Source organism: Podarcis gaigeae, assembly GCF_964106915.1.
Source record: "Podarcis gaigeae genome assembly, chromosome: 15".
NCBI classification, from domain to species: domain Eukaryota; kingdom Metazoa; phylum Chordata; class Lepidosauria; order Squamata; family Lacertidae; genus Podarcis; species Podarcis gaigeae.
Window position 1 is genome coordinate 40241173 of NC_139692.1, and position 13270 is coordinate 40254442.

General features: G+C 47.2%; 1 protein-coding gene across 6 annotated transcripts in view; it reads left to right on the forward strand.

Annotated features, from left to right (window-relative positions):
* The window catches only part of BCAS3 (BCAS3 microtubule associated cell migration factor), a 454783-nt gene that overhangs the window by 245846 nt on the left and 195667 nt on the right, over positions 1-13270 (forward strand). The window lies entirely within an intron of this gene.

A 13270-nucleotide genomic window follows, 5' to 3' on the forward strand; every position in this document is an offset into this window, starting at 1 on the left:
GTTTCAAGGTTAACCCAGCCTTGCATCTTTGATGCTCAGATTTATGAATGCCAGTTGCTGGAAACCACAGGAAAGGAAAACGTTCTTGTTCTTGGGTTCTGCTTGTGGGCTTCCCACAGGCATCCAAGTGGCCTGTGTGAGAACAGGGCTTTGGACTGGGTGGGCCTTCTTACGTTCTCATGCATGGATTCCACCATGAGATAGAATACAAGGTGGGCTATGCACACACACACATACACATGTCTTTGAAGGGGTGTGCCACGTGTCACCTGCCTTGTTGCATTGTGAAATCTAGCTGTGCAAACAGTCCCGTCTGTCAAGTCTGTATAAACAAACACTGCGCTTGTAAAAGCACTCAACTGGCGGGCTGGTGACAGCCTTCAAAGGGCTCGGCATTCGGCATCTCGCTATTTAAAGGCCTAGCCTCATGGGCAGAATTTCAGAAATGATGGGAGCTGCCAGGCACTGCAGTCCTGCATTATGATAATATTGACATTGCAGCTGGAGTTGGGGCAGGTGGCGGTGGTGGTGAGAGGGAGAATGGCTCTTGCAAAATGTTTAAGCTAGTGACATCAACCTGTTTGGCCCACATTGCTGATTCAGAACATGCGGGTGGTTTAACTGCCTCTGGAGACCGAGGCTACAGCAAGAGACTCCTAAAGGTTTTTGGTTTTTGCAGGGGTTGCAACCCATTGCCCTCCAGATGTTGGGACTCCAACTCCCATCAGTCCCATCCAGCATGGCCAAAGGTCAGGGGTGATGGGAATTGTAGTCTAGCAACGTCTGCCAGGTCCTGGGCAGTAGCAGGGTTTGTGCAGCTGGGTGGCAGAGGATTCTGGGAAGTGTAAGGGGACCCACTTGGGTGTGCCTCACAGGGAGTATGTGCAGATCCAACACTCTGTGCATCCCAAGGGACAGTTGGTACTATTCAGACAGCCTGTCTTTCAGGCCAGCTTGACTGCTGTTATCAGTGTTCTTACTGGGAAACTCCCAAGGAGCCACAGGGTACCCGAGAACACAGCTGAGAAGGCAACTGGCCTATATTGTTTCCAGCAACTGGTATTCAGAGACATACAGCCTCTAAGAGTGGAGGAAGAACATATCCATCATGGATGCTAGCTATTGATAACCTTATCCTTCATGAATTTGTCCAATCCTTTTTTAAAGTCATTCAAGTTGGTGGCCTTCACTGCCTCTCGTAAGAAGAAATTCCATACTTTGTGCATCATGAGAAGAAATCCTTCTATTCTGAATAACACCAAAATATTCATATAGATTAATTCTCTCTCTCTCTCTCTCTCTCTCACACACACACGGAAGAGATAGTTGGCCAAAATGATGGTCCAAGCTATGAGTGGGGGGAACAAAATGCTGCTTAGGTTTTTGTCCTCCTGAAACACAGTGGCAGCTCTGAAGTTGTGTGTATGCGTAGGAGGAGCCTTGGATTTCCTAGGGTCATGAGGCAGGGCTCAATTTGTGGACGGCAGAATCAAGAGTCAGCAGCTTGGCGCCACGGCTGTCCCCTGCTTGGCTCGAAATGTTGTTATGGCCCTGGATAAGTGACAGAAACGATAGCATCAAAAATGTACACTAGTAAAATCTTGTTAAGGAAACGCCACCGTTGGGGGGGCAAGGGGTGGGTGAAGGAAATAGCCCTTGGAGGTGATCACAAAGCAAGAAAATTGGTACTGGGGGAAGCTGAGTGTTCTGATGCATTTGGGTGCTTCAGGATAATAAATTAAATTCTGCCACTTAATGTGGTGATCGCAAAGCAACCCCAAACCGTGCGCGGGTAATGGAAATGCGCGCAAAGATTATGCGGGGCATTTCTGTATCCTTAAGGAGGTAAATGTGAGCTGTTGTTGGAGGGGAGGTCGCCTGCATTAAATCAGGGAGGGGTGGTGGCCTTTTAAGGGGGGATGCAGCTTTAAATGGAAGATTAATGTACATGAGGGGAAGTATATCCCCCGGAGGAAGGAGAGGCACGGAAATTCCAGATGCTGCTCCAGATTGACAAAGACAAAATGCCAGGTTTCCAAATTTAGGATTTTACCCCAAAAAAAGCATAGTGCCTAGCTCTTAGTAGTCCTGATAGCAGAGACAGAAAGAGGATTTGTGTGTGAGAGAGAGGAGATCATGGGAGTCACTGCAGTAGTATGTGTGTTCTGTTAAGTTCACAGTAATTATGTTGTTGTTGTTGTACATGTTTCTATAATGCCTTAAAGCAGTGGCTCCAGGGAATCCTTTCCACACTGATCCAAGGCTGAGGAATTATTCTGCCTTTGTTTCACAGCTCTGTGCTGCAAAGGGCTTTGGGAAGTGTCCCAGGGTGCACACTCCATTCACAGAGGGTGGTTGGCTAGCCGGCTGAGCCACCCTGTTGAGCTGTTCTGCATGGGTCCGCCCTACAACCAGCCCACGACTCTCTTCTTGCAGGAGGAGGTCAGTAATAGAGGACAAACTGTCTTTCACTGACATTCCTCCTACCTTATTGACCTGCGCACATTGAGCGAACGGCTGAGGATTGAGCCACTGAGGATGTTAGGGGTAGGAGAATCTGGCAATCTCATTTTCTTGCATTTTCCCACTCTTCGGTTCAGTCCCCCACATTTCCACATCAGCTGATGAGGTTGACTAACAAAATAGAAATGTTAAATTATTATAGCAAAACATTTCTTCTTCCGCCTTCATCAGTTGCTCTGATAAAAATGATGTTTCCAAAATTTATTTATTGTATTTATTAAATTTATATATCACTCTTCGCCCGAAGATCTCAGGGCAGTTCACAAGATGAAAATATAGAATAAAAGCACAAATAAATAGTTAGAATAAAAACAAACCAATAACACCCCCCTCCAACAAACACATTTAAGAGAAGTTGAAGTAGAACATTTTCGCTTGGCTTAGGCGTCAGACGAACCTCCCTGGGGATTGTTATACAGCTTTTAGGATCGGGTGCACTGGCTGAAGCTGATGGGAGTTGTAGTCCAGAACATCTGGAGAGTGCCTGAAACAATAGTTTGCAGTGGAACCTCGTGTTACGAATGGGATCCGTTCCGGAGGCCCATCGGTAACACGGAACTGATGCAAGCCAAAGTGCCACGTCTGCGCATGCGCACGCCGTGATTTAGCGCTTCTGCACATGTGCGAGTGGTGAAACCCGGAAATGACCCGTTCCAGTACTTCCGGGTTGCCGCGGGAAGCAACACGAAAACACGTAACCTGAAGTGGACGCAACATGAGGTATGACTGTAAATTCCTATGCTATGTGCATGGGATTGTGGGCACGTGCACAGCCAAACAGCTGCCATGGCCACTCACATTAAGGAAGTGGATATGATAATGAGCTCGATTTGCACACTTTATTCTCGTTGCAAGATTAGAACTCCTTTGGGATCCAATCTGGAATGTAAAAGTGAACAGAGAATCAACGAGTCATACATTAGCACAGCCCTCCAGACATTATGGACTCCTCTCATCATCCCTGACCATTGGCCACATTGGCTGGGGCTGATGGGAGTTGGAGTCCGACAGCATCAGGACAGTGCCAGCTTGGAGAAGGCGGCAATAGAGGAATTCCATGTGAGGTCAGGCTGAGGCATATGTAGCCAAAAGGCAAGGCTAAATCATTGGGGAAAGCAGCAGGCTTTCCAATATCAGTTCCCAGAAAGGCAGCCCAGGTGGGTAAGGTGAGAAAGGAGCAGGAAGCAAAGACCGACCAGGCTGGAGAACAAGGGGAAAGCTTGCAGAGTCAGGAGAGTGTAGCACGGAGAGGCAGGGGCAGAGTGAGGAACAAAGGCTATGAGCTTTGTTCGCTGCTTTCATGCGCAGACTGAGGTCTGATCTGTATCTTCAGCAGAATGAGGTGGTGGAGTGGTTTGTACCACTTCAAACACAGGGGTGGGAGACGTCATTTTCGAATAACTACGAACAACAAAAGGGGTCTGGATTCCTGCCTGTCCCTTGCTGTGCTTTTCCCCCTTTTGCAACAGAGTCTCTCTCTCTTGTGGCAGAGCATGTGATGGGGGAGACGATTCTAGCTTTTTCAGTCTGGTCCCAGTTTGCCACCTCAAGTCTCAGCCCACCTGTTCCCCACCTAAATTCTCTGGTGTGTGTGGACCAGGCCAAAGATGGCAGACAGGCAGAGGGAGTTGCACAGATACATACCCACCAGCATTTCTCTGGTGAAAATAGGGACACCCTACAACATCATCATCATCATCAAAATAATAATAATAATAATAATAATAATAATAATAATAATAATACCCTACTCATGTGACTGGGTTGCCCCAGGTACTCTGAGCGGCTTCCAACCTATATAAAAACATAATAAAACATGAAACATTAAAAAACTTCCATATGCAGGGATGCCTTCTGAAGGCTGTATAGTTACTTATCTCCTTGGCTCAGGGGTCGCATATCTCCATGCCCTCCAACATATCTCTGGTGAAAATAGGGAGATCCTAAGGAAAAGCAGGACATTCTGGGATCAAATCAGAAACCAGGACAGCTTCTATAAATCCAGGACTGTCCTCAAAAATGGGGACACTTGGAGGGTGTGTGGATTAAGGGAAGGGAAGGGGCTCATTCCAGCAGACAGGAAGTGGAAGATGTATGTAGGGGACAGAAAAAGGCAGGCACCAATTGTAGGGGGAGCTGTGGAGCAAAAGCTGACATCATAACACAATGATTATCCTGCAAAGAGACAGAACTGGCTGCACGGTTTTGGCCCAGCTCCCCAAAGGTCTGTGATTCAGGCCTATCAGTGGCCAATGGACACAGCCCTATGGGCCAGACTGGAGGCTGCACTGCTTTCTGGGTCCATCTCTCTCACTCTGTCGCTGTCTCACAGTTTCACGAACACCTCTTGCCTGCATCAGCGCATTCAGCTTCCCTTTCCCTCTCAGGCACCATCAAATATTTATCTCCAAACGTTGTAGAGTCACTTGAAGTGCTGCCCGGGAGCCGCAGAGCGCAGCTCTACTCAGGTAGCAGAGATGTGTGAATGCAGCCAGCCGATGGGAGCTGGCGGCGTTGGGGAATTCCCGCGTGGCCCTTATCGCCGCCGGCAACTGCTTGACAGGCCCGAACGGCCACCGGTTTCCTATTACTGGCGTTGAGAGGGCCAGGGGAGGCCTGGCGTCGCGAATAAGTAGGCTGCGCTGGTAAGAGCCGCTGCCCACAGGGTCCTGGTTGGCTGCAGGGATGTGTAATTAAGATGCCCTGAAATCCTTCACCTGAACCAGTAATTACCTGGATGGTATCAAGGAGGGTGGTTGTTGCAGACAGTGGCTTCATTCAGGCGACATGGAGCTAATCTAAGAAACAGTGACCGGGGGAGGGAGGGGATTTGACCCATTCCCCATCGCGCGCCCCTCGGTTGTTCACAATAATGGAAATTCTTGAATTTGTTTGAGTGTCTGGAGGGAGCTAAGGAGGTTCAAAATGCAGCAGGCTTGGTTTTCAGTCTACTTAAAGCAGGCGTGGGGAACCTTTTGCAAACTGAGGGCCACATTGCCTTCTGGGCAAGCTTGTGAGGGCCATATACTAGTGATGGGCAGCGTTAGAGGCCAAAGTGGGCGGATGCATGAGGTTTATCTTTGTACGGTAGGCTCATTTCCTACACATACTCCTGTATCCCTCTCTCTCCTCCACCCAGGCAAGCAAAAGGTGTGACCAGAGTTCAAGGACACATTCCAGCCAGGCTCAAACACTGTCAGTGAGGGATGTGGCCTGGGGAGGGGGTGTGGTGTGGGGAGAGTCCCAGGCCCATGCAGAGAGGCCTGGGGTCTGCATGCTACCCTCAGGCCTGGGGCTTACCACCCCTGAGTTAAGGTTCTCAAGGCTGCTGCCCATCAGTGTTGACATTCCTGGGCCATCTTTGCAGCATTCATTCAGAAGGCAGGCCCATCGCTGAGCAGCAAAGTGCCTTCTTCGCATGCAGGAGTTCCCAGGTTCCATCTCTGTTATCTCCAGCTCAAAGTAGCATTGCTAGGGAAGACTTCAGCCTGAGAACGGCTTTCGGGAATGTCAGCTGGTCGAAAATATGGTCGCCAGTTTCCTGATGGGGTTTAGGTGGTCAGCACTGCTGATATCAGCTCCACTGGTCTGCCAGCATGTCTCCCCAAATCCAATTTAAGGTGTTGCCTTTGATTTTTAAAACCTTAGTTAAGCTTCATTTGCAGACTTAGAAAACAGCAGTAGCTTTAACCAATACCAAGCACTCGCTTGACTGATTTCCATTCCTGACCAGAAACAAACCTGCAAGCTGCAGCAGTGCCCACTTCCTTTTCTCTTTTCATTGGAATTCTCCGACTTCCTTTCTTGCAAGTCTCCACCTATTTAGGTTAGGAGAAAGTGGGGCGCTCAGCAGGAACACCACTTCTGTCTTTGCTTAGCTTGCTTTATCTCTCCAATTACAAGAGGCGAGGAAATCAATATTCTGCAGGCTTTAAATCATCTTGAAATTGGAAGAAAGCGAGCAACACATGCAAACATTTAGGGTTGTGCAGCAAACAGGGCCTAGTTGCGCCAGTCCTCAGTGTCTCCCCACTTGCCGCCAGCCCTGATGTCGCTGTCTCTGTGATTGATGTTTTGACCAGTTAATGGGGCTCAGAAGTTAATGGCACACGGAGCCCCAGATTGGGTATATTATTATTATTATTATTATTATTATTATTATTATTATTATTATTATTATTATTATTTTATTCACATAAGCATCATAAGAAGGTGTGCTACACAAGAAAATGTCATTGTTCTCATCCAGGAGTGACAGGAAGTTGATGAGAGACAAATTTTAAAGCTCCAGTTTGGGCAAAACATCCCACTAAATTTCAAGGGAAGACAAAGTGTGAGGGGGAGAGAGTTTAGATAAGACTAATTGTCTGATCTTGGCAGAGTTTTGCCCCAGGATATTGGGTGCCAAGGGAGCAAGAAAGGTGTGAGGAACCTTTGACCCTTCAGATGTTGCTGAACTGCCGCTCCCATCATCCCTGGCCATTGGACATGCTTGCTTGGGCTGATGGGAGTTGTAGTTCAGCAGCCTTTGGCAAGCCACAGGTTCAAAGTTCCTGTACTAAGAGCACAAGAAAATGAGAACATAAATTACTCTGGATCAGACCAGAGGCCCATTGAGTCCAACATCCTGTTTGCAGTGGCCAACCAGATACCTCTGGGAAGCCTGCAGGTAGGACCTGAGTGCAACAGCATTTTCCCCACTTGCATTTCCCAGCAACTGGCTTTCAGAGACATACTGCCTCTGACAGTGGAGGTAGAGCATGGCTGTCAGCCCACAGGGTATAAACAGAATATTGGTCCAGAAAAGGCAAGTTCCAGTTCCCAGGAAAGCAGATTCATCCTCTGAGCCTAGGCTGAGGCTAAGGGGCCCTTGCACATTTACCTGATGCTTGGGGGCAGATACCTGTTCATCCGAAATGCAACGTGTATTGTCAGTGCAACCAAATACTACTGTCTGAAAGACTGTCTCCTTCCCTATCAGCCGTCCATGAGTGTTAAGATCAGCAGAGGGGAGGGACCCTCTTGGTAGTTCAGAACTATGGAGGTGGAGGTGGCCAGGGAGAGGGCATTATCTGTGGCAGCCCCTAAGTTGTGGAATGCCCTCCCCAAAGAAGTGTGTCTGGCTTTGTCACTGCCTAGTTTTCAGCGAATGCTGAAGACACAGCTCTTGACCCTGACCTTTGACACCTGAGATGTGTGGTTTTGGGACCCACTCTATTCCTATGGCTGTGGCTTGTTTTCACTGAGTTAAAATCTGGATTTTAAATTGCTGTAAGCTGGGACCAGCTGATGAAGAGCGGCAAACAACAACAACCCTCTAGTCCAGCATTCAGGATGCCATGCCTCTAAGTGAATACATCCTTTTTATGGCGCTGTTGGATCCATGGTTCCCATTGTTCCAAAGGAGGCCGAGCTCTGCCTCTCTTGGTGTCAGATGAAAACCTGAGTGAGCTGTGTTTTGAAAAAGATCTTAACTCTTAATGGAAGGTTATCGTTCTCCCTCCCCCTGTTCCTTAACCAAAGGAAATCCTTTGGAAACAGAACCTCTAATCAAGGGGTCACTCCAAAGCAGTAACATGAAGCGTGACCCCAAGGCATTCGCTGCCTTTCGGATGCACGCTCAGGCCTCCTTCATTTTCACTTTGGTGTTTTTTCTCATTTCACTTCCTCCTTTCACTTTCTTTTTTTAAATGATAACTAGATTACCTCTGTTGGCTATGTACGAGGTGGTAGCAGAGGTATATCTAGGGTCCCTTGTGCCCTTACCAAGGAACTGCGTTCCCCTCTCTCCCTCCCCCCCAAATCACTTTACCACAATAGCCCCATTATTTGTCTAAAAATTACTGCTCAAATGAAATTAGTTTTGATTTAGTTGTGCATGCTTTAATTCCATTGATTAAATGCTCCATGTGGATGTGAAGGTTTGTTGGGGGCTGGTGTGTCCCAGCATGGGGTTCTCTGGCTGAATTCAGGCTAGGAACGCAGCCTAGGGGGTATCCTTGATCCACCGTCTCTCATCTGCCTGGTTTGCTGAACCAGGTGCTGAAGGCACAGGAGGAAAGGCAGCAAAAGGTGGTTGCTGGAGAACTGCCCTGAGCTTAGACTCTTTCTTAACACCTCACAGCCAATCTACCCCAATAAGCAGGTACATGGTTGCCACCTTCTTTGCAAGCAATCAAACTTGTAATGTTTACATGGGCACAATCCATTCGAAAGCACTAAGGCTGCCATCCCAGCCCCATTAAATTCATTTACTTCTGAGTAGGCATGGCTAGAAATGCACTGTAACTCCTTAGCGACCAACCCCTTCCCATACTTACTGGGTAAAGCAACGGGGCAAATTCTCAACAACACTGACTTGGGACCGATAAGCCGCACTGAGCACTGCCTTCTTTTACAACTTAACTAGGCTACAGCAACAAGCCTCCTGTCAAGTATAGCAGGTTGTGAGTTGTTACACTGAATGTCGGGAGAGCCTTGGGATGGCATGAACCAGAGAGGTGCCTGGGCGGCAGCAGTGCCATCACCCCCTTGGTTTTCCCATCACCTTCAGGCCACCTCTCTTGACAGTTACCTGTGGAAGTAGTGGCCGCAGAACATGCCTCCCAGGAGCTGATAGCCCAGAGGCACCAAGCAACAGTATGGATTTCTTTTTTGGGGAGGGGGGGTGTCTGAGCCCTCTGTGGCAGCCAGTTCACCAACCAAATTAGAAATAAAGGCTATAATTTAAATAGAAATTCAATACATCTCACCTTAGTGTGGAACAAGGCTGTGACCAGGTGAGCTGTGTGTGTCTATTCAGTGATTCTTGCACAAGGACTTGGACCATAGGTAGGCAAACTAAGGCCCGGGGGCCGGATCCAGCCCAATCGCCTTCCAAATCCGGCCCACAGACGGTCCAGGAATCAGTGTACTTTTACATGAGTAGAATGTGTCCTTTTATTTAAAATGCATCTCTGGGTTATTTGTCCTTGAAACCTTTGCTCTCATCACGTAAGCTTCGTGAAGAAGCATGGACTACAAAACCCTCGCCTAGCCCCCAGAAGGTATTATCTCACTTGCTCTGCGTTTCTTACAAAGATTTGCTCTTACAGATATTTGAAAGTCTGTTTCACGGTGCATAAACTGGAACCGCAAATAACCTTGTCCTTTTGTGGTTGGGTGTATATGTGTGTTTTCCTTTCACAGTGTCATGTTGCCTTTGTGGGTATCCGTGGTTTAGCTTGACGGATAGGAAAGAAGGCAGAGGCTTGCACGATAATTCTGCCGCGAGCCTTCTATATTAGCGATGCTACACATTTTATTAGAAATGCATCGGGGTAAGCCCAATCTGCTATGGATCTTTACAGGAGAGATCAGATCATCTCCCCAGGCAATGATCCAGTTGAACTGGAAGCCTACCAAATCCGAACCTCAGTGCATTCTTGTGCACTTTTTTACATTGCAATGGCTCTGGGAAACCAGTCCCATCTTAAGGAGATCCATATTTGCCAAAGGGGGTAGTCCTTTTAGCGCTTGCGAGGACTGAAGTTGTTACATCAAATCACTTCCAGGTGCCAGGCGCCGTGGGGAATTGAACTGGGAACCTTGCAGATCAGGTTGCTGATTCCCTGCTGCCTGCACCACAAGGGGGCACTGCCTGGAGCACGGAACTACAGTTGTTAGTCTGGGATGCCCTGGTTTGGCAAGTCATGTGACGCAAGGAAGGCCAATCCCATGCCACAGACTGAAACCCACAGCCCTGCTGATCTGGCCACCTTGCTGTTGGAAGCATTTAAACAAGACTAACAAACATTTAGTACAAAATCCTGGAAGATGCAGTACTGTGAACTTATCTCCAGGTTCTCTGTCAATTCACAAAGCTACTCCGGCCAGCTTTTCGGGGTGCGGTGATGATAGTGGCGATAGCAACAAATCTCTGAAATCACAAATGTTGCTTGTTTGATTGTGAGTAATAATACAGAATGCAGATATTTTCTTGTCCAGAGAAGAAGCGAAAGTTCGTCTAGCTTTTGACACCTGCCTGCTCACTTTTTGTTTGATCGTAGCCATTGTTAACTGCTTGGCATAGATAAGGTTTGAGCTTAAGAGAGGTGGGCAGTTTTGATTCTAATTAGGTCTGATGCCCCAATCTTCCTTTGTGGATAAGCACAGAAGCTGGGGATCCTCAGAAGGACTTCTGAAGAAATATTAATTGTGCTGAAGATAAAAAGAGCTTGCAATGGCTTCCAAGGGATCCCTTGCATCCTGCCATCTCCACCTTAGGTTTTTTTTGCATTGTGGATATAAAAATCTTTGTAGTGCCATCTGGACACCCTATTGATGTTTTCTTTTTCTTTTTTGCTCAGTGTCTCAACAGAGGGCCTAGTCCCAGGAGGATGGAGATGGGCTGCAGTTATTCCGTGGGAAAGGAAAGGAGCTCGGCATATGCTCAAAAGCACTGTTCTCTTACATTTCAGCAGTGGAGGGGGGTAGCTGTGTTACTCTGTTGTAGGGAGCAATACCTTGTGGCAGCTTAAGCACTTTCCAGATTTATCAGGGCATAATCTTTTGTGCATTTAAGCCCACATCATCTTTTGCTCAACATGAAATCTTAGTTGGCAGGTATACGAAGGAGAAAAAGGTCAGGTGGGAGTTATATGACAATAAGGCGCAAAAATCACAGCTAGTGATAATTAGAGCTTGAACACACATTAAGTAGGCACCCCTTTAACCTTTTACAATTCAGCTCTGCTGGATCATCAAGTCCGGTGCTGTCCTTCCACCTCACAAAAGTGCTAGACAAAGCTCACAAGAGGGGCCGAAATGCTACAGAGCTGTGATCCCCTTACTGTGAGGAGGACCCATGGAATATAAGCTGGGGTGGGGCAAAAGGTTGCTTTATTTTTGTACCCTGGGGCGGGTTAGTTGTGACCCTCAAATGTGATGGGTGGTTGAAACAGAGCCCTAGGTAGGTATTCTTCTTAAAATTCAAGTGAAACTTAATCTCGGATAACTTGAATGGGGGAAGGAGGAAAAAAGGAAAAGGTCCTTTCGTGCCACTGTTCTATTTTTTATCCATTTCCTTTTTGTTTTCAAATATAGCATATTGTAAAACACAGATAAGTACATTTTCCCCTTAAAAACACAGATAAAAAATTCACCATATTCTAAGTGAGCCGTTTCCCCTTTGATTTGAATCTAAAACATGGGTAAAAGCAGGGGGAAGCACGTTGCAGCTGCTATGATGCATTTTACAAAAGAACATATGCACTCATTTAAATCATTTACATTCGCCTTTTTGATTTCCGTTATTTTTAAACCCATGTTGTAGCGAACAGCGGCCTCTTTGCAGGCCCAGAAAAGAGGCACTTGAAAGCACCGTTTTTAAAGTTTGATGCACAATAAGGTGAGATAAATTGGAAGCGATGCTCTTCCCAGTTTAAAGATTTTTTTATTGCAAAGTTTTGGCCTGGGAAATGCTACTGAAACTTGAATATCTGTTGACTGGTGCACATCGCAGTGCTGCGAGCTGGATACAGACCCAGCTGAAGATGTAAGAGCAGGTAGGGTTGGGCAAATGTGTTGATTTCCCATCCATGTTGCCAGGGCAGGCATAAGACATTTTGCTGCCTGAGAAAGAGGGATGCCCCTTGCCTTTGCCAATTCCATGTACAAAAGCTGGCTGGTCTGGCATCCCAGCCATGCCAATAAAAATAAAAATAAATGGTCACTTTATTTTACAGTTTCAAAAGCGCAACGAATACATAATCATTCCTCAACAGGTATTGGAAGTTTACTATATTCCAGGCTCATTTCCCCATCATTCTTTGTCTGATCATTTCAGTTTCATAGATGAGGGGACTATCAATGGCTGCTGTCCTGTGCCTCCGCAGTTGGAGGCTAAGATACTTCTGAATACCAGTTGATGGAAACCACAGGAGGGGAACGAGAAGTCTACACAAGGCGCCTGAAGCAGCTGATCGTTGCTGCTTCACATATAACAGAGAGAAGGGCATCCCCGTAATGGGATCTTCCTTGTTTCGTTTTAATATCGAGAAAATCCAAGGATGCGATTCCACCCCTGAAATGGCACGTCCCAAGTAAATCTTTTCCCCTTGGTGATGCAGAAGGATCTCAAACCTGACCCCGTGGTCAGCCGAATCGTGCCTAGTACCGCAAATAAACCACTTGCTGCAGCACATATATGCCTTTGAGGTGGCTTTGCGGCAGCGGAATTTCCGGCTCCCCCCAAAAAGGTGACAACTCCTGTGTTTGTCATTTGCTTTAACATTCCATCCATATTTCAAGAGGGCTGTAGGGTTTCGAAATCTCTAGCTGCCAGGCTCTAAGCTAAGCAGAGCTGGCAGCTCGGCGATGTGGAAGGCCATTATCTCACCTTTGTGCTTCTAACTGCAGCCACTTGCCTCTTCCTGTTTCATAATACATTCCCCGGGTGGCAGCGGAGAAACTTTTTAACACCTATTGGAGGCATTAAATAATCAGCCGTGGCACCGTGGTGGGCCTATGAAAATTGCATGAAGGGCAAATCAGCTTGCTTCGCTTTCTTTGCTAAGGCCTGTCGATGTTTTCTTCCCCTCCCTTCACCGTCCCCTCTGCAACCCGCTACCGCGTTTATTGATTTGTTAAATTCACACACCCCAAAAAATCTTCCAAGGCGATCAGAGGGCCACATGTGATACCGTCTCTTTTCTTCTCCCAGCAACCTTGTGAGGTGGTGTGTGACCAACAGAGGCTAGTGAATGCC